Source organism: Bos indicus, chromosome 20 (assembly GCF_029378745.1).
Source record: "Bos indicus isolate NIAB-ARS_2022 breed Sahiwal x Tharparkar chromosome 20, NIAB-ARS_B.indTharparkar_mat_pri_1.0, whole genome shotgun sequence".
NCBI lineage: Eukaryota > Metazoa > Chordata > Mammalia > Artiodactyla > Bovidae > Bos > Bos indicus.
The window spans coordinates 21,170,507-21,190,423 of NC_091779.1; the positions used below are offsets into that span (position 1 = coordinate 21,170,507).

General features: G+C 40.1%; 1 long non-coding RNA gene and 1 other non-coding gene across 2 annotated transcripts in view; both read right to left on the minus strand.

Moving 5' to 3' along the window:
* LOC109574772 (uncharacterized) overlaps window positions 1–19,917 on the minus strand; it is a 211,364-nt gene that overhangs the window by 100,536 nt on the left and 90,911 nt on the right. The gene's annotated exons all lie outside the window — the stretch shown is intronic.
* TRNAC-ACA (transfer RNA cysteine (anticodon ACA)) lies at window positions 8,401–8,472 on the minus strand. Its single transcript has one exon. It is a non-coding gene; the product is annotated as a tRNA-Cys (tRNA).

The following is a 19,917-nucleotide window of genomic DNA, read 5'->3' on the forward strand; positions in this document are numbered from 1 at the left end:
ACTCTTAATTATGTATGTTGATAATGCTCCAACACCTCCTTTGTAATGAAGTATAACTTATGCTGTAGTGGTTTTCTGTCTTATATGTTTTAATTAGAAAGAAAATGAATAAAAATGTATTCATCATTTTAAAACTTTCCACCTTCTCTGACATTTTCAATTTAGTAAGAAGTTTTAGTTGGTTTGAAGATAGAAGCTTCTACTACAACTATCCCAACACAGTACAAACACAATCATATTGCTGAAAGTTTGGAAATTATTCATTATTATAGGTCATCTTAGAAGTGGTTATCAAAAGAATGAGTTAGGAAAATAATCAATAACAAGTGTTTATACTGCATAAAAGATTGTGTAGCAGCTATGAGTAATATCATATTTCTAAAAGTTTACAGTGTTTTAGCAAATGATATCAGAATAACTAGACAGTCACAGAAGAATAAATCTAGACATAGACCTTAATTTTTTTTACAGAAAATTATTTCAAAATGGATCATAGAACTAAGTGTAAACACAAAACTATAAGACTTTTATGAGATAACAGAGGAGAAAACCTAAATGACTTTTGTATGACAATGACTTTTTACATAGAATACCAAAGGCATAATCCCATGAACAGTATGAACCCATGAATAGTATGAAAAGGCAAAAAGGCATAATACAAGATATAAATAACTGATAAACTGGACCTCATTACTATTAAAACTGCTCTGCCAGTGTCAAGAGAATAAGACACACACTGAGAGAAAAGACACAAGTTTTAAAGGACTGTTAATCGAACTATACACAGAACTCTTCAAACTCAACACTAAGAAAACAGCCCAATTTGAAAAATGGACCAAAGATTTTTAATAGACAACCTTGCCAGAGAAGACAGACAGGTGGCAAATCAGCATTTGGAAAGATGCTCCACAACATACGTCATTGCATGCATGCTAAGTCGCTTCAGTCACGTCCAGCTCTTTGTGACCTTATGGACTTCAGCCAGGTTCTTCTGTCCACGGAGATTCTCCAGGCAAGAATACTGTGGTGGGTTGCCATATTCTCCTTCGGGGGATCTTCCTGATCCAGGGGTCAAACTGGCGTCTCTTATGTCTCCTGCGTTGGCAGGAGGGTTCTTCACCACTAGCGCCACCTGGGAAGTCCTCATATGTAGTTCAGTTCAGTTCAGTTCAGCTCAGTCGCTCAGTCGTGTCCAACTCTTTGCGACCCCATGAATCGCAGCACGCCAGGCCTCCCTGTCCATCACCATCTCCCGGAGTTCACTCAAACTCACGTCCATCGAGTCGGTGATGCCATCCAGCCATCTCATCCTCTGTCGTCCCCTTCTCCTCCTGCCCACAATCCCTCCCAGCATCAGAGTCTTTTCCAATGAGTCAACTCTTCCCATGAGGTGGCCAAAGTACTGGAGTTTCAGCTTTAGCATCATTCCTTCCAAAGAAATCCCAGGGCTGATCTCCTTCAGAATGGACTGGTTGTTAGATAAATGCAAATTGAAACCAGATGCAATGAAATACACACCTATGAAAATGGCCAAAATCTGAAACAATGACAACACCAAATGCTGGTGAGGATGTGGAGCAACAGGGACTCTCATTTACTGCTCATGGGAATAAAAAAAATGGTACAACCACCTTGGTAAAAATAGTCTAATCACTTTGGAAATTGAGCAATTTCTTAAAAAACTAAACATAACATGTGACCCAGCAATTGTGCTCTTTGCTATTTAACCAATGGAGTTGAAAATTTGAGCTAGTACTCAGATGTCTATAGACATGCATGCATGCACTGAGCATGCATCCTTGCCCAGTCATGTCCAACTCTTTGCGACCCCATAGACCGTAGCCCATCAGGCACCTCTGTCCATGGGATTTTTCAGACAAGAATACTGGACTGAATTGCCATTTTCCTCCTCCAGGGGATCTTCCCAATTCAGGGATCAAACCCACGTGTCCTGTGTCTCCTGCATTGCAGGCAGATTCTTTTCCTGCTGAGCCATCAAGGAAGCCCACAACACCGAGAGTGAGCCCTAAAGTAAACTATGGACTTCCGGTTAATCATGATATGTCAGTGTATCAACTGCAACAAATGCACCACTCTGTCAGTATATATCAGCTTCATCAATTGCAACAGATATACCACTCTGGTGAGGGATGTTGATAATGGGGAGGTTATGCATGTGTGGGAGCAAGATGTGCACTGAGAAACATCTGCAGTGTCCTCTCAATTTTGCTGTGAACCTAAAGCTGCTCTGAAAAAGTAAAGTCTTAAAAAGAAGTTTTTAGAGCAACATAGGAGTCAGGAGTATTCTTGCCTGGAAAATCCCATGGACAGAGGAGCCTGGTAGGTTGCAGTCCATGGGTCGCTAAGAGTTGGGCACAACTGAGTGACTTCACTTTCACTTTTCACTTTCATGCACTAGAGAAGGAAATGGCAACCCACTCCAGTATTCTTGGCCTGGAGAATCCCAGGGACGGGAGTTGGACGGCAGTGGGCTGCCGTCTATGGGGTCGCACAGAGTTGGGCACAACTGAAGCGACTTAGCAGCAGCAGCAGGAGTCAGGAAATTCAATTGTGCTGAGTGCTATACTCAATTTTATAAAACATTGTACCTTAAGAAAACACTGTGTCCTTGTGCTTTAGAACACCCAAATGTCTTAGAACATAATGCTTGTTCACAGGAGCAGATGAGTGTCATTTTTCATCCATGGACAACATTCCAACAGGTTGCATGAGTTTATATGTTAACAAGCATTCAAATAAAAAAGAATTTAGCAAATCATGGTGATAATTTGTCTAAGCATGCCAAAAACTAATAATTATTTAATCTCTTCAAATTGTTTAACTGAGTGAAGGATCACGTGTTCTTAGTTGTTTAGTCATGTCCAACTCTTTGGGACCCCATGGACTGTAGCCTGCCAGGCTCCTCTGTCCTTGGAATTTTCCAGGCAAGAATACTGGAGTAGGTTGCCATTTCCTACTGCAAGGGATCTTCCTGACCTGGGGATCAAACCCACGTCCACATTAATACTTAAATAAATTCTATAAAATCAAGTCAGGACATGAAATAAAAGGAAAATTTACAAGGTGAGGGTAAGGAGGGAAGTTGTATCTTAAGACTCAGCAGATATGTCATTTTTACTTGTAATGGACTTTGTTGATTTATTCATTTATTTGCAAATCTTTATTAAGTCTTTACTGTTTGCCAGAAACAGAACTGAGGATTGGTGATAAAACAGTTTCAATGTACACACAGTTAGTTGTGATAAGACAGGACATCCTAGAACTAGTCATCCCATAACCTGCACTGCCATTGAGCCAGAAAGCCCGCAGAGCCAGGCTGTCCAGTTGTATCTGGACAGGACTGGGAAAAGGGGCAATTCCCAGTTGTGGGAGATGCAGTATAACCCATAGATATCCCACCAGCAATGGAGAGGCAGACATAGAGGACAAACTTGTGGACACAGTGGGGGAAGGAGAGGGTGGGATGAATTGAGAGAATAGCAATGGAAGCATATATATTACTATATGTAAAACAGATCGCAGGTGGGAATTTGCTATGACACAGGGAGCTCAACCCAGTGCTCTGTGACAACCTGGAGGGGTGGGATTGGGGGGTGGACATAAGTATACCTGTGGCTGATTCCTGTCGATGTATGGCAGAAAAGAACACAGGGTTGTAAAGCAATTATCTTACCAAAAAAAAAAGTAATAACAGCTGAAATCTGATTATTACCCAGGTGGAAAGCTGAGAGAATCAGTCCAGCAGGACAGCAGGTTGAAAGGGCAGAAACTGAGGAATGGCCAATGCAAGGAGGAAAATTATATCTGTTTCAGAATATTGGTATGAATGGTGTTAATAATACGTTTGCTCTCCTTTGCTAGGCTTAGCTCATATTGTTCAAAACAGAGACACAAACCAATGAAGGGTAGAAGTTTACCAAAATTCTTGGTTCTATTGCTACAAAGAACAGCAATCTGGTAGGTGAAGCAAGGTGTCTAGACCCACAATATCTCAAACACCACAGTTGACAGGTCATGGTCCAGAACCATCATCTCTATATATCAAGGATCTGTAAACAAGAGCAGAGGAATTTTTCAAAATGCAGTTGGGGATGGTTGACAATTACTCCAGGATCCAGTGGTAATCAGGATGATAGGCTATAGCTCTCTCTCTTCAGAGAGCAAGACCCCAGACAAGAGTAAATTTTCATGAGCAGACTTTGGGCATTGAGGGCGTTTGTACAGTGGATACAGTTTCTAAACTAATACCCAAATATAAAAGCAAGAAAATAATGTTGTTATAAGAATTGAGACAAGGTGGTATCAAAGTCAGAGCAACAGTTCAGAAGCCCAGATTGCAGAACCAGGCTTCAAGGCCAAAGATAGGACTCTGAGCTCCAAGCTGGAACTCTGTAAACACCTCTAGCTGTAGGTCAGAGCCAGGGAGATCATCCAGATAGCAAATGGTCAAATTCAGAGACAATAAACCAGGCTGGTCCTGACAAAGGATCCTCTTTGCTAACTTGGGATTGATTGTTTAAGTACCAGATTTGTTGACTTAAACATTAATCAATTTTATTAAAATATCTGCTCCATACCATTAAGGCTTTGATCTTTAGAGTACATCCAACAGTGTGAGATTCAAACATGGTCACTTATTTAAGGGTGATTTTCTAATGAAAGGCTTTAAGATTTGTGAATATATATATATATATATATATATATATATATATATATACACATACATACACACTACTAGAGATTATAACAACCATGAAGATAAAATTTAGCTTATCATTTTTAGCTCTACTGTCTTAAGGTCCATAGAGAAGATAGTAAAAAGTTCCCCAAATGAGAATAACAGCTATATTAATTGACATGAGAAGCTTGGGCCCCTCTTCTCCACTCAGTGCCATTTCTCCTGTTATAATCTCTTTCCATTTGTCCCTCTTCATCCTACCCCCATGTACTGAGTATTAGCAAGTGCTTTCACCTTTCCCTAAAATCATGAACACCTAGATTACAACATTTATTATATTTCAGAAGACTAAATGATATTAATAATAATCAGTGTTATTATTATGTCAAGCTATCTCTAGAATGGAATTCTTTGAAAGGAGAGACTTGATCATATTTTTGCAGACTCAGGTTTTAACACTGTGCCAGACACACAGTTGTCATGTAACGATGTTTGTCAAACAAATCAATGACTGAATATTCATTTTTCCTTAATATTTTGGAATAACTATAGTGTACTACTGAAAGAAATAGTGGAGTATGAATTTGTTTCCCTTGAGCATTGTGCTACCTTTGAATACTTTCCTTCATTCATTGTATCCCTTCTTATCACCAGATTCCAGCAGAAATATCATTGTTTGGAGAACAGACAACTGACAACGTTATTCTTCTGCCAAGGAAGAAACTTCTTTAAATCTGCAAGAGTTTTACTCTGTACCTTTGATGTGAAAATTTCATCATCTATTTCCGGGAATGCTTGCTATGTTACATAAGGATATAAAGAAAGAAATGAAGAGAGAGGCTACATCTCCACTTTTGCAATCTACAGATTTCAGCTTCCAAGCAAAAACGACAGATTAATTTCTCAAGTCTGGAGTTTGACTTGGAAGGAAAACAACATTCAGACCTTATTTGCATCTGATGGCTCAGTTTTATAAATGGCAAAGCTGGAAGCTCATGTACAGAACTCCGTCTGGGCCTGGCATCTGTGTTCATGCTGCATCCTAGAATGGGTGAGGAGCTTTCTACCTTTATCTGCTACTTGAAAGGTGTCACTCTAAAGTGTGTTACCATCCACTAGCATGAGAATAAAGCCTCAGGCAGAGCCCTGTAATCCTTTGTTGTTTGGGACAACTTGTCCTCTAATATTTGCTATCTTTTTAATTCTAGTCTCTCTCCTGCCTAAGGTCATAGCTAATGGCCCCCTTCTTCCTTGGTGGCTCCTGATTTGCTCCTTTCCTTAGTATCAGGCAGCCTTGCTCTTTTTCATCTTATTGTATTCTTGCATTTCTTCATCCTTCCTTGAGTATAACTTGGAGGAAAGTGAATGTAAGGTAATACTGAAAAGTAAGAAATCATGCTATCATCTCTTGCAGGAATTATACCATTGTATAACCTGAAAGGTTAAGATTAGGAAAACCAATCATTCCAAGTGACATCTTATATAAAAGACACATCTAATTTTATCGTGTTGCTAAATCTTTATGCAGATGATTAAATCCACGAATTTTTGCACTGAAGAATAGACACATTATAACCAGTCCCTTCCAAGTTTCTTCCAATTATGTATATTTCATACAGAACATACATTTCATATAGTGTGTACACACATATATAAGTCAGACTCTATATATCTTTACATATATATAGTTATATACCTCAGATATCAGATTATACAAATATATAGTCATTATGTAGGTTTTATACTGTTCCTTGGCAAGCACCTTACTTACAAGTCATACCATTTCTGCTCTAGCATGGGCAGTCAGTTCAGTTCAGTCGCTCAGTCGTGTTCGACTCTTGGCGATCCCATGAATCGCAGAACACCACGCCTCCCTGTCCATCACCAGTTCCTGGAGTCCAACCAAACCCATGTCCATTGTGTTGGTGATGCCATCCAACCAACCATCTCATCCTCTGTTGTCCTCTTTTCCTCTTATCCTCAATCTTTCCCCAAATCAGGGTCTTTTCAAATGAGTCAGCTCTCTGCATCATGTGGCCAAAGTATTGGAGTTTCAGCTTCAACATCAGTCCCTCCAATGAACACCTAGGACTGATCTCCCTTAGGACAGACTGGTTGGATCTCCTTGCTGTTGGGGTTAAACCTTCACCTAAAAGCAGCCATGGATAACTTGTTACTTCTTTTCATCATTCCATAAATGAAAAATAAATTGATTAGGAGAACAAAACTTGTTTCTTATAAAATATCTGATATTTTTGTGGTTTTCAGTTGGCTGTTCTAACAATTCAGCCTTCAAAAAACTCAGTGGGGTTGGTAAGTGAGCTGAAGTATAATTACAGAACAATTTCCAAATTTACAAAATGCACCACAGGTTGAAAAACACACTAGGAGGTAAAGAAAGTGTGTGGCATCAAGTAGTTATGGAATTAAAATGAAAACTAAAGTTTCTTTACTCTCAAGGCTGGGTCTTTTGGCTAAATTAGTTCTCAAATGCAGTCCAGCTGACAACCTGCATCAGAACATCTTGGAAGCTTTCAAGAATCAGATTTCTATAGCCAATCCCCAAGATATTCTGCTTCAGGACATTATTTGCGGGGCCTGGAAATCTGTTTTAGAAGTTTTCCAGATGATTCTAACGTGTAACTAGATTTGGGAACCAGTAAGCAGAAACAAGTTGGTTCTATTCATGAAACCTTGCAATAGAAGATACTATATTGTAGATGTCAGCTACAGATTGGGGATCTTCAGAATTCAGCAAGAAAAAGATAAGCAGGTTAGTCTCAAGAGTCTTAGTGAACAGTAGAAATATCGTGGACTGGATCTTTTGGGGAGGGGAGTTGACATAGCCCTTAATAATCTCCACGAAGCCAAAGAAACACACAGTCTAAGTAAAAAGAGGTTCTTCTTGTACAAAAGAACCTCAAACGACTAGTTTACTGACCACTAGTTCCTCTGTGCCAGCCCCTTAAGGAGTCCCATGTCTCAGCAATTAATACATTAAAGTTCTGAAACTATTATGATCATCCATGCTACCATTTTACTTTAGAGTAAACCAACTTAGAGGAATGTCAACAACTGGGAAACTAGAAAGATAGGGAAGGCTCCACTCGGGATATAACTGCTGATTGTATGTTAAAAGTATTGTATATTCTCTAATCAGTAGGTGCATTATGTCCATAAGATGATGTTTGTTAACTGAATTTCTTAAAGTTTTGGCAATCTTAACAATTCTTTGTTAAATCTATCATTTCAAAGAGATATGTCTAAAGCATTCTATTGTTACAGAGATTTGTCCATTTTTCTTTGTAATAATATCAAATTTTGTTTTATATATCTTGAGGAGAGGTTATTCAATGTACATACATTCAACAATATTACTCTTTCTTGGTAACTTGTTTCATTTATGATTATGGAACAAACCTCTCTATCCTTGACAATATTTTTCCCTTAAGGTTTATGTTGGCATTATTGGTATTTCTCAGTAATTGTCTGGTATTATTTTTTAATTTATTTCTCTACTTTTGGTCCTTCTTGGTCATTATATTTTATGTGTGTCTTTTATAGAAAGAAAGGGAAAGGGAAGTCGCTCAGTCGTGTCCGACTCTTTGTGACCCCATGGACTGTAGCCCACCAGTCTCCGTTCATGGGATTTTCCAGGCGAGAGTACTGGAGTGGGTTGCCATTTCCTTCTCCAGGGGATCTTCCCCACCCAGGAATTGAACCCGGGTCTCCTGCATTGTAGGCAGATGCTTTACCATCTGAGCCACCAGGGAAGTTTATAAGTGGTATATAATTGAATTTAGGGCTTCCCTGGTGGCTCAGCTGGTAAAGAATCTGCCTGCAATGCAAGAGACCTGGGTTCAATCTCTGGGTTGGGAAGATCCCCAGGAGAAGGGAACGGCTACCCACTCCAGTATTCTGGCCTAGAGAATACAATCCATGGATTGTATAGTCCATGGGGTCACAAAGAGTCGGACACAACTGAGCGACTTTCACTTACAATTTCAATTTTTATAATCATTATCTTTTAATTGATGAGTTTAGTTCATTCACGCTTATGAAATGAACAAATAGATTTAATTATTTTCATCTTATTTTGTGCCACGGATTATCTTTGCCTTTTTCTCCTTTCCTTGGTTTTTGTTGTTCAGTCACTAAGCTGTGTCCAACTCTTTGTGACCCCATAGACTGCAGCAGGCTAGGCTCTTCTGTCCTCTACTGTCTCTTAGAATTTGCTCAGATTCATGTCATTTGAGTCAGTGAAGCTATCTAACCACCTCATCCTCTGCCACCCCCTTCTCCTTTCGCCTTCAATCTTTCCCAGCATAAGGGTCTTCTCCAATGAGTTGGCTCTTCACATCAGGTGGCCAAAGTATTAGAGCTTCAGCTTTAGTAAGAGTCCTTCCAATGAATATTTAGGTTGATTTTATTAACCTTATTATTCCCTTCCTATCTTTTACTAAATTGATTTAGTTTTTTATGACATTCTTCCCCTCCCCTCACTACTAACTTTACATCCTGTTCCTATGCTTTCCTGGTTATTACATACTTCAAAAAGCTTACACATTGCTATCTTTCTCATGCCCTGAGGTTGACAAAGAATTTTTTTAGAAAGTGAAGTATCTCACTGCAGCAAATTGTTGAATATTCTCATAAGTGAATGTCACGATATACTGATATAGACAATGAGTAGAAATGAGTCAACTGTGTGCTTTCATTTGATGGTGGTTAAGAAGAGATAGGGAGATAAATACTTTGTGGAACTTCCAAGTGCAGGAAGGAAAAACGAGGGGCTCAGGTTTCCACAAGTATACTCAGGGGGTTCCCTGTAGCCCACAGCTGCTTTCCACATGCCTTAGGCTGGATCTTCCTCCCCATCTCACATGCAGGAAGGGACACTAAAGGGGCACGAGTAACTCTCTACCAACTTCCCATATATTCCTTTGGCTCCTGTGAGAGGTGGCAGGATGGAGGCCCCAGAGGGAATAGACATGGCAGTCAAATGTGATTTTCTTAAGGCACAGAGAGACCCACTCATTGCTTCAAAGTTTGATCATTCTCCATGAAGTCTCCAACAGATTTTCCGTCCCTGCTGAGTAACTGGTCTTATTGTTCTCTTTTGAAATTCACATGATTTCCAAGTCTTCTGTGTTCTGGTTCTCCTCTAGCTCTTCATTAGCAACTCACTCAATATTCTCTCCTGGCTGTCCCTTCTCTGCAAATGGGCCCAGCAATCTCTCTGGTCCCAGGGATGTGAGCATGTTGGTATCTCTGCTATTTCTGCAGCAGCAGATACGTAAATGATGGTCTCCACCAGGCACTCTGCTCTTCATGGAGCAGCAAGCTCGGCGAGGGATCCTAACCAGCTAGGTTTTGGCAGCTGGTTGCCTCTTGCAGTCAAGATGGTAACCAAGGAAGAAGTCAGAGCAGGGGATGTGGCACAGAATTCAGGATTATCGCATCGACTTACTCCACAGTTTATTAGGATGTCTTCAGTTGCAGGTATCAGAAAACCTGTCTAAAACCAGCATAAATGAGAAAGGTATCCACTGACTTGTAGGCGCAAAAAGTCCCCAGAAGAGCTACTTGTAAGTGATATTTAATCATCTGGATTAAAATATATAATAAATACTCAGGTCCCTCCCCCTCTTTTTAGCTGCAGTTCTTCTGTATTATTTCATTTGGGCAAGATCTCACCTTATGGTCCTGAGATGGATGCCAATGACTCCCTGAACTGTCTTTATCATTTGTATCTGCAGTGGAAAATGATCATCCCAGGACCATAAGGTGAGGTCTTGCTACTTACAAATAGATTCACTTGCCAGATGATCTGTGCAGAACCAACTCTTATTAAACATCATGAATGGCTATCAGCTGATAGCCATTCATGATGTTTAATAAGCATAGCCTAGCATAGGGATTTATAATATTAATAAAAACCTAGCATAGGTTTTAATAATATTATTAAATATTAACAATATATCTTTTAATAATATGAAACATTAATATTTATTAATAAACATTAATAAAATATTGATATAAATATAAAATATTAATATATTTTAATAATATAATTAAATATTATTAATACATTTTAATAATATATAAAAATTAATAATATTAATTAAAACCTAGCACAGGTTTTAATAATAACCTAGCATAGGGATTTATTTTGGTAGAATGCAACTCTATCCTTTCCCACTTCTTGTGCTTTTTTGCATTCTTGCCTCTGTTCTCATGGCTTTAAATATGTTTCACTAAATAAGAATTTAGAGGAGACATGATATACACATCAAAAGAAAAATGAAACTGCTGAAATTCTCTAAGGTAAGGTTTATGACTCCCATTTTATAAAGAAGAAACTGAGACTAAAGTTAAGTGGCCAAAAGTCACAGTGCTAATAAGTGGGAAAGTTAAGGCAGGAATTCAGGAACTGCTTAAAAGTCTATGCTCTCTTCCAGAGGCCAGTTGCTTCAACTGAGTGCCCTTAGGAAAGGGACTATAAGATGGTTTTAACATTCTGTAATTCTCAGTCTGCTGAGAATGCCCCCAACTCCTGCCCGCCACGGCAGCGCAGGCTAACAGTGCTCAAGGTTCTGTGTTACATCCTAGGCAAATTGGCCGACAAACTATAGTGATTTGGGGTAAGGGTTGAGTCTCACACATTTCACTGTGTGAGATCTCAAATACCATTCAGACAACTTAACCATTTCTGCAGGCATGCATATACATTTTGCTTGGAATTTTTGTTCTCTTATTGGCTACTTGTTTACATCATGTAAGTCAGTTTGCACAGTAGCCAGGTAGAAGCTTATGATGAAATTAAGTGCCACCTGGAATCAAATTCTGCTCTTCTTATATTCAGCCACCTCCAGATTCGAAAAATACATCTCTCAGAGTGAGGGCAGGGTTACCATGTGCCTTGCGAAAACTTCCTGATTGCCTTTCAGTGAATTCCAACTATTTCAGTTCTCACGCAGTGTTGGGGGAGGGAGATGAAGAAGAACAAAGCTTATTTATTACAAGAAAGATCATCACTTCCTTTAGGTGGGGCCCCAGCAGAAGCTCTGCACCACCTCCAGTTAGAAAGTCTAAGCCTCTGTGTCACCCATTAGCTTGTTTTCCTGGATTAGTCCCTCCCCTTGCCAAAAAAAGAAGATGCAACAAGGACATGAAATTCTTTTAAAAAGAATGTGGAGGAAATGTGTACAACGTAGGAAAATAATTCCCCCTTCCGGAAAAGATAGAGAAACATGAAAAAAATTTTTGGATAATCACTGCTTTGATTTGCATCGCTTTGATAACTGAATTTAATCCTCTGCCTGCTGTCACAGGGAGAAACAAGAGAGAAAAGTAAATGTGATTATTAAGGTGACACTTTCCTGATATTAAAAATTAATGGCATTTTCATAAAAGAAAAAAGGCCTTGGTTATTCAACAGGACTTATTTTTAGCCAGAAAAGAAACTATAGCTTTAGAAATATAAATCAGGGGCACCTAAGTGCGGGTGAAAATTAAACAGACAAGCATGCCCTGGAAGGACGGCATGGTACCTAAGGACACTGCTCTGTCAGTAGCTCTAGTATTGCCAAGAATTTAGGAGGACTGCATGGGGTGAGCAGCAAGTCTGAAGACAGGAAGGTCGTCTTCCTTGCTCAGAGTGAGGAGCCCACTCAGTCCCCTCTCCTGTGGGGTGCAACAATGCTCCAGCCCAGGGTGACCAAGAAGCCTAATCAGATGGTCTTCACCATGGATACTGGTATTCTGAGAGGAAGGCATCTCTAGAACTGGGTTTATTTTATTTTATTTTGGTTTATTTTATAAGTAGGATTAATTCCAGCAAGAAAAGGATGGGTTTTCAAATAATGCTTTCATAACTGAAAAGAACTGTGGTTGGTTTTTGAAAAGACCTGTTCTTGTGAAGCTTGACATTCTGAGCTCCAGAGCAATGTTCACATAAGGAACTCTCTCTCCACCTCACTGTGGGTGCTGGGCCCTGGGAGGGCTCTCATGTGGGTTATTTGTGTGCTGAATACCCCTTAGAAACATGATTTTAGGCTGCTCCAGGGCTTCCCTGTAGCTAAACTACTGCTCTGCTAGGCAGATTCCAGTAGACCTTTCACAGTCGTACACCAGGAACTTTGGAAATGACACATTAGGAGCATCTACACTACATAAGACACCCCAGGATCATTAGGGAGCACGGCTGGGGTGACTAGGCTGGCTGAGTGCATAAAGACATAGAGCTCCATACACGAACATTTAAAAATTAATAAAACCACACATACTCATATTGTTCAGTCTTATCTGAACTACCTATCTACCCATCTACATATCTATCTACCTATCTTGGTAGAATGGAGTTCTGTCCTTTTCTTCTGCTTATGTTTTCGACTTCCTATTTCTGTTTTTATGACTTTAAGCATGATACTTCCACTAAGTAAGACTGTAAGGCTTCCCTGGGAGCTCAGTTGGTAAGGAATCCACCTGCAATGCAGGAGACCCTGGTTCGATTCCTGGATCAGGAATATCCCCTGGAGAAGGGAATGGCAACCCACTCCAGTAATCTTGCCTGGAGAATCCCTATGGACAGAGGAGCCTGGCAGGCTACAGTCTACGGGGTCACAGAGATTTGGACACGACTGAGTGGCTAAGCACAGCAAGAGTGATGTTTCCACTAAATAAGACTGTAGAGGAAGGACATTGATTTATTTGAACTAGTCTTTCAATACCCTTCAGGGAAATTTTGGGTGTGCATATTATACACTGTATGTCCACTCAGAGTATTCTTTTCCTCCTTTTTTCTGTGTGTGTATGTACTAGGGAGGAGCGGAAGGATGCAGTGTGATAACATTTTAATAATGAGGTTGTCTTCAGAGGTAGTAAGTTTTCCCATTAATTAAGGTGTTTAAGGGTAAACAAGTTGGTTGCTGGGTAAAGATGTTTCAAAGGGAAATTTCTCAGCAAATGAATAGTTTATTCACATGTGTCCACAGTTCTCTTTTAGTCCTTAATATGTATTAAGTACAATGTTTTATTATGGAGGTTATTAACTAAATTAGTTGGCTTGCAAGAATTCCAGCTCTCTAAGATATGCTGTGACCCTGTCTCTGTCCCATTTATAATTCTATTTAGTTATAGATATTAATGGAATAAGAGATCAAATATCCCTATTAATAAAAAAAATAGGCATACAATTCCAGTATAGATACATACATACTCAGTCCTGAATATTCATTAGAAGGACTGATGCTGAAGCTGAAACTCCAATACTTTGGCCACCTGATGCGAAGAACTGACTCATTGGAAAAGACCCTGATGCTGGGAAATATTGAGGGCGGAAGGAGAAGGGGACGGCAGAGAATGAGACAGCTGGATGGCATCACTGACTCAATGGACATGAGTTTAAGTGAATTCCGGGAGTTGGTGATGGACAGGGAGGCCTGGTGTGCTGCAATCCATGGGGTTGCAAAGAGTCACACATGACTGAGCGGCTGAACTGAATTGAACATACATACTACATTATCATTATCTAATTTGTAAAGGCTCAAAATATACTTAAGACATACAGATGGCTAACAAACACATGAAAAGATGCTCAACATCACTCATTATCAGAGAAATGCAAATCAAAACCACTATGAGGTACCATTTCACACCAGTCAGAATGGCTGCGATCCAAAAGTCTACAAGCAATAAATGCTGGAGAGGGTGTGGAGAAAAGGGAACCCTCTTACACTGTTGGTGGGAATGCAAACTAGTACAGCCACTATGGAGAACAGTGTGGAGATTCCTTAAAAAACTGGAAATAGAACTGCCTTATGATCCAGCAACCCCACTGCTGGGCATACACACTGAGGAAACCAGAAGGGAAAGAGACACGTGTACCCCAATGTTCATCGCAGCACTGTTTATAATAGCCAAGACATGGAAGCAACCTAGATGTCCATCAGCAGATGAATGGATAAGAAAGCTGTGGTACATATACACAATGGAGTATTACTCAGCCATTAAAAAGAATACATTTGAATCAGTTCTAATGAGGTGGATGAAACTGGAGCCTATTATACAGAGTGAAGTAAGCCAGAAGGAAAAACATAAATACAGTATACTAACGCATATATATGGAATTTAGAAAGATGGTAACAATAACCCAGTGTACGAGACAGCAAAAGAGACACTGATGTATAGAACAGTCTTATGGACTCTGTGGGAGAGGGAGAGGGTGGGAAGATTTGGGAGAATGGCAATGAAACATGTAAAATATCATGTAGGAAACGAGTTGCCAGTCCAGGTTCGATGCACGATGCTGGATGCTTGGGGCTGGTGCACTGGGACGGCCCAGAGGGATGGTATGGGGAGGGAGGAGGGAGGAGGGTTCGGGATGGGGAACACATGTATACCTGTGGTGGATTCATTTTGATATTTGGCAAAACTAATACAATTATGTAAAGTTTAAAAATAAAATAAAATTGGAAGAATAAAAAAAAAAAAAAAAAGATCATTTAATTGTTGATATAAATCTATATTTAATATAGTTCTATTATTTTTGAAATGTTGATGATCTGTTATAAAGTCTCATTAGGTGATAAAAGTTTCTGGTTATCAACTCTGCCCTTTTCTGCCCTTCTCTCTTCAGAGGCCTGCATTATCAATATAATCTTAAGTTGCCAGCTGTCTGTTTGTGATGATTCATTTTGTTACAACTGGATAATATTATCTGTAAACATGTTTAACTGGGTTCAAGGAAATTGAACTGTGTTCCAACTTGTGGAACACAAACGAACAGATGGGACCTGCACCGCCAACCCCTGTAGTGGAGCATGGCTTCCCTCACCTCCTTCCCAATCAGGTGGCTCATGGGCCAGCAGCCACTTAGTCACACAGATCCCAGGTCTGGAAGGGACCCACACTTTGCACAGTGTTCAGCTGTCACTTTCACTTTTCACTTTCATGCATTGGAGAAGGAAATAGCAATCCACTCTAGTGTTCTTGCCTGGAGAATCCCAGGGACGGGAGAGCCTGGTAGGCTGCCGTCTATGGGGTTGCACAGAGTCGGACATGACTGAAGCGACTTAGCAGCAGCAGCTGTTACAGTCCTGGAATTACGAATAATCTTTGAATTGTGTTTTGTCTACTGCTATTGTGAATGTGTTTGCCTTAAAAAAAGAATAAGAGGAAGGGGTTTGGGAATTTTGACAAGAGGTATAATCCTTTTCCCAAAGATTGGGGTTGGGGTTGGGGTTGGGGGTGGGAGTGAAGGACACAGAGAACTGATTAGGACAATGGACTGGGACTGCGTGGCAAAGTCAAGATCCCTTGGGATTTGTGGTCACAAACTGGTCATTATGTCTGGATGATTTTTCTCTAGCTGTGTTCACCTACAAAGTTATAAGAGGGAAGCAGCTGAAGGCTTAGATTTGAACAGGGTTGAAAGTCTATAGGCAAACATAACAGGAGCTAGGAGCATGTGAAAGAACATGAGATCTAATGGGATGAGAAGGAAAGTGATGACTGTGGGAGGAGCCAACACTGAGCGCATGGACGGGGAGCCCCGTGGGCTTGAGGAAAGGCTCAAGTTGGCAAGCTAGAGTAAGTTAGACGGGAAGACAAGAAATGCTGGTTCAGGGTTTGCTGTTGTTTTTCAGTCACTAAGTCCTGTGCAACTCTTTGCAACCCCATGGACTGCAGCACGTCAGGCCTCCCTGTTCTTCACCATCTCCCAGAGTTTGCTCAAATTCATGTCCATTGAGTCAGTGAGGCCATCCAACCATCTCATTCTGTGCTAAGGGGTGGGGGTAGCTAATTTAAATCGAGACTTTGGAAGAGGCACAGCTGTTGATGATCACCAGGTCTGGGACACGAGCACCAAACCAGGTCTGGGACACGAGCACCAAATACATTGCTGGGGTGGAAGAGAGTAATGAGTAACAGAGACCAGGTTCTGACAGGGCCCAGAGAGCTGGCGGATGCACTTCCATGAAGTTCCCCTAAAGCAGTGACAGCAGTATCAAGGGAATGAAGCAAAGAGAATTAAAACCTTACATGGCTGATAATAACCAGGAGGAGCAGTGGCTGTACGTTTCAAAGGAGCTGGCTGGCTTGTTCAAAGGGGAAGCATCACTGGCAAACACACAGAGTGGGCAGAGGTTCCCTTCAGATGGAAAAGTGAAAGGAATTGCAGGGAATCATGGAGAGGGAGGTAGAGAGGAAGGGTAAATATTCTTCATCAAGGAATGAGAAGTAAGTGGAGAATGAAGACAAATTAAATTCTTGAAAAAGTCATTTAAGTGTCTTATTAATTCCCTCAAAGATTAGGTACGTCACAGCACTAGTTAGAGTCAGGAAACCATGGAAACCCCAGGTTAGTTTTCTCAGCCTAACTTGCTTTTCTCCATATTGTTTTCTGTTGAATCACATGTCGCCAGGTTGAGAGATCATCAGAATCATTAGCGATATGAGGGCACTTTACATGAAATGGTTTTAATCTGGTCATATCACCAGAGTCTAAATGTGAAAGAAGGAAAAGATTACATACTGTTCATTTAGCAAGCAAATGTTTCTTGGTTATCTTCTCTGTGTAAAGCACTGTGCTAAATGATGAGGCATGTGAAAATAGCCTAGATACTATTCCCGTCCAGAGAACTTCATGGAATTTGGATAGTAAAAAGAAAAAAAAAAAAAAGAATTTGGATAGTAAAATCGTGTCACGGAAACTGGAAGCACTTGTATCTTCCAAGAGTCTAACAGGGGAGAGGAAAGGAGTAGCATTTATACCCAGTGTCTAACTGATCCAACTTGTTTGATGGGGAAGCCAAAACCCACAACTGAGGCGGAGTGTTGGAGTCCATGTGCATCTCAAAATGGCAAAAATGGCGCCAGTCTGGAGTCTGGTAGAGATGGGTCTGGGTTCCGAAGCCACAGGTGAGTCTGAGATGATCACAGTTGTCAGGAAGATAATGGTTCCAGTAGCCAGATGCTCCATGGAACCAGCAGCTAAGTTTTAAGAGCAAAATGAAGAAAATCTAGAGACTTTCATAGAATAGACCCCATAGAGAATTTCTTCTTACCACCATTCCCAACTTTATGCAAGAATTTAATCCTGTAATTTATAATCCCATGCAGTTATATTCCAAAACTGTGTTTGCATGCATTGTTTCACTGTGTCTGTCTTCAGGACTGATATTCAAATGGAAACTTTAGGCAAGAATCTACATTCCCTGCTAAGATAACCACAAGAATCACATCTACCCAAATATTCTGGGTCACTGGCCACATTGCCAAGATCATCTGTATCTTCTAGAAGAAGTATTTATTTATCTACAACAGAAGCATGGTTTGGCGTATGACATAAAATTGAACCCAATGGATCATTATTATACAGAGTCACTAAAATATTGAGATATTGTAGATTTATTATTTTTAACTAACTTCTCTAGAAAAATCTCATAATTAACCCAGGCACTTAGAAAATAGGATACTCTACGCTTTTAAAGTTATTTACATTTTATCACAAATGTTTTCCTTCTCTCCCCCAACCTCATTGCTGACTGATACTGATCATAATTATGGATGCTATTCTCACTGGAAAATCATAGATTTAGGACTGGAAAGCTCCTTAGAAATGATAACACTAGGTTAAGTGACATAAAAATCATGCAGTTAGTAGCAGAGCCAGATTTTTAAATATAAGGCTTGGTATAAAAGAGTCCCAAAATATCCCAAGGTTATTATTTTTCTTCACTAAATTTCTGATATTAATGTGTGCATGCTCAGTTGCTCAATCATGTCCAACTCTTTGCAACCCCATGGACTGTAGCCCGTCAGGTACTTCTGTCCATGGGAGTTTTCAGGCAAGAATACTGAAGTGGGTTGCCATTTCCTCCTTCAGGCCATCTTTCTGATGCAGGGATCAAACCTATGTCTCATCTATCTCCTGTGTTGGCAGGCAGATCCTTTACTACTGAGCCACCTGGGAAGCCTTCTGATATTAATGAGTGAAGAGTGAAGTTGCTCAGTCATGTCCGACTCTTTGCAATCCCGTGGACTGTAGCCCACCAGGCTCATCTGTCCATGGAATTCTTCAGGCAAGAGTACTGGAGTGGGTTGCCATTTCCTTCTCCAAGGGATCTTCCCAACCCAGGGATCAAACCCAGGTCTCCCGCATTGCAGGCAGACGCTTTACTGTCTGAGCCACCAGGGAAGCTGGTGTCCTGATATTAATATCCATATATAAATAATGCTTTCACTAAAAATTAAATAAAGAAACATACTTCAGGCTATTTGGGAGCTCTGATTAGTCACAGAATATGATCATTTTCCTTTAATGGATATTTGAAGAGTTTTTTTCTGTTCATCCTGTTGTTTTTAGTTTTAGCCAGGGTCACTATTAAAAAAAAAATAACCCTGAAAACAAAGTTACTTTTGGCACATTCAGAAAACGAAGGTTGCTTTGAGTTATATTTGGACTCCTTGATGTTTTTATCAATTTAAATAAAGGTTCTACAGCTCCCTTTAGATGACTTTTACAAGGTCATTGTATATGGATGAGTCATCACACTGCTACTGGAAAATGACTTTAGGAATAAGCCATACAGAGATTTGAAAGAGCCTTGTTTCTCACTATGACAGTTATGCAAGTGGAAAGAATAGCCTTGAATCCAGAGAAAGGAGTAGCATGCCAGAACATTTCAGCAACCAAACAGTGTATTTCTCTTTCAAAAACGAACCTGTTTATCTCTATTAACTATACAGTTTTATAATGATATTGTTTATTTACTTCCTGGTAAAGAGATTTGCAAATTTAATTTAATTAATATGAATATGCCCATAGCTACAGAGTCGGACACGACCCAGCGACTTCACTTTCACTTTTCACTTTCATGCGTTGGAGAAGGAAATGGCAACCCACTCCAGTGTTCTTGCCTGGAGAATCCCAGGGACGGGGGAGCCTGGTGGGCTGCCGTCTATGGGGTTGCACAGGGTCGGACACGACTGAAGCGACTTAGCAGCAGCAGCCCATAGCTATGTAGAATCTTGGCTGTTTGACCAGTGGCATCCCTAATGAGGCAGATGTCAAACTTAGACTCCACTCCCTTTAGCACTTGGCTTTGGAAGTGAGTTTATTATTCAGGATTAAAAGTTCATTTCAGACCTTAGGTATACATGGATAACAGTCTATTTTGTTACTCAGTCTCTGGACAATTTATTTTGTTGTT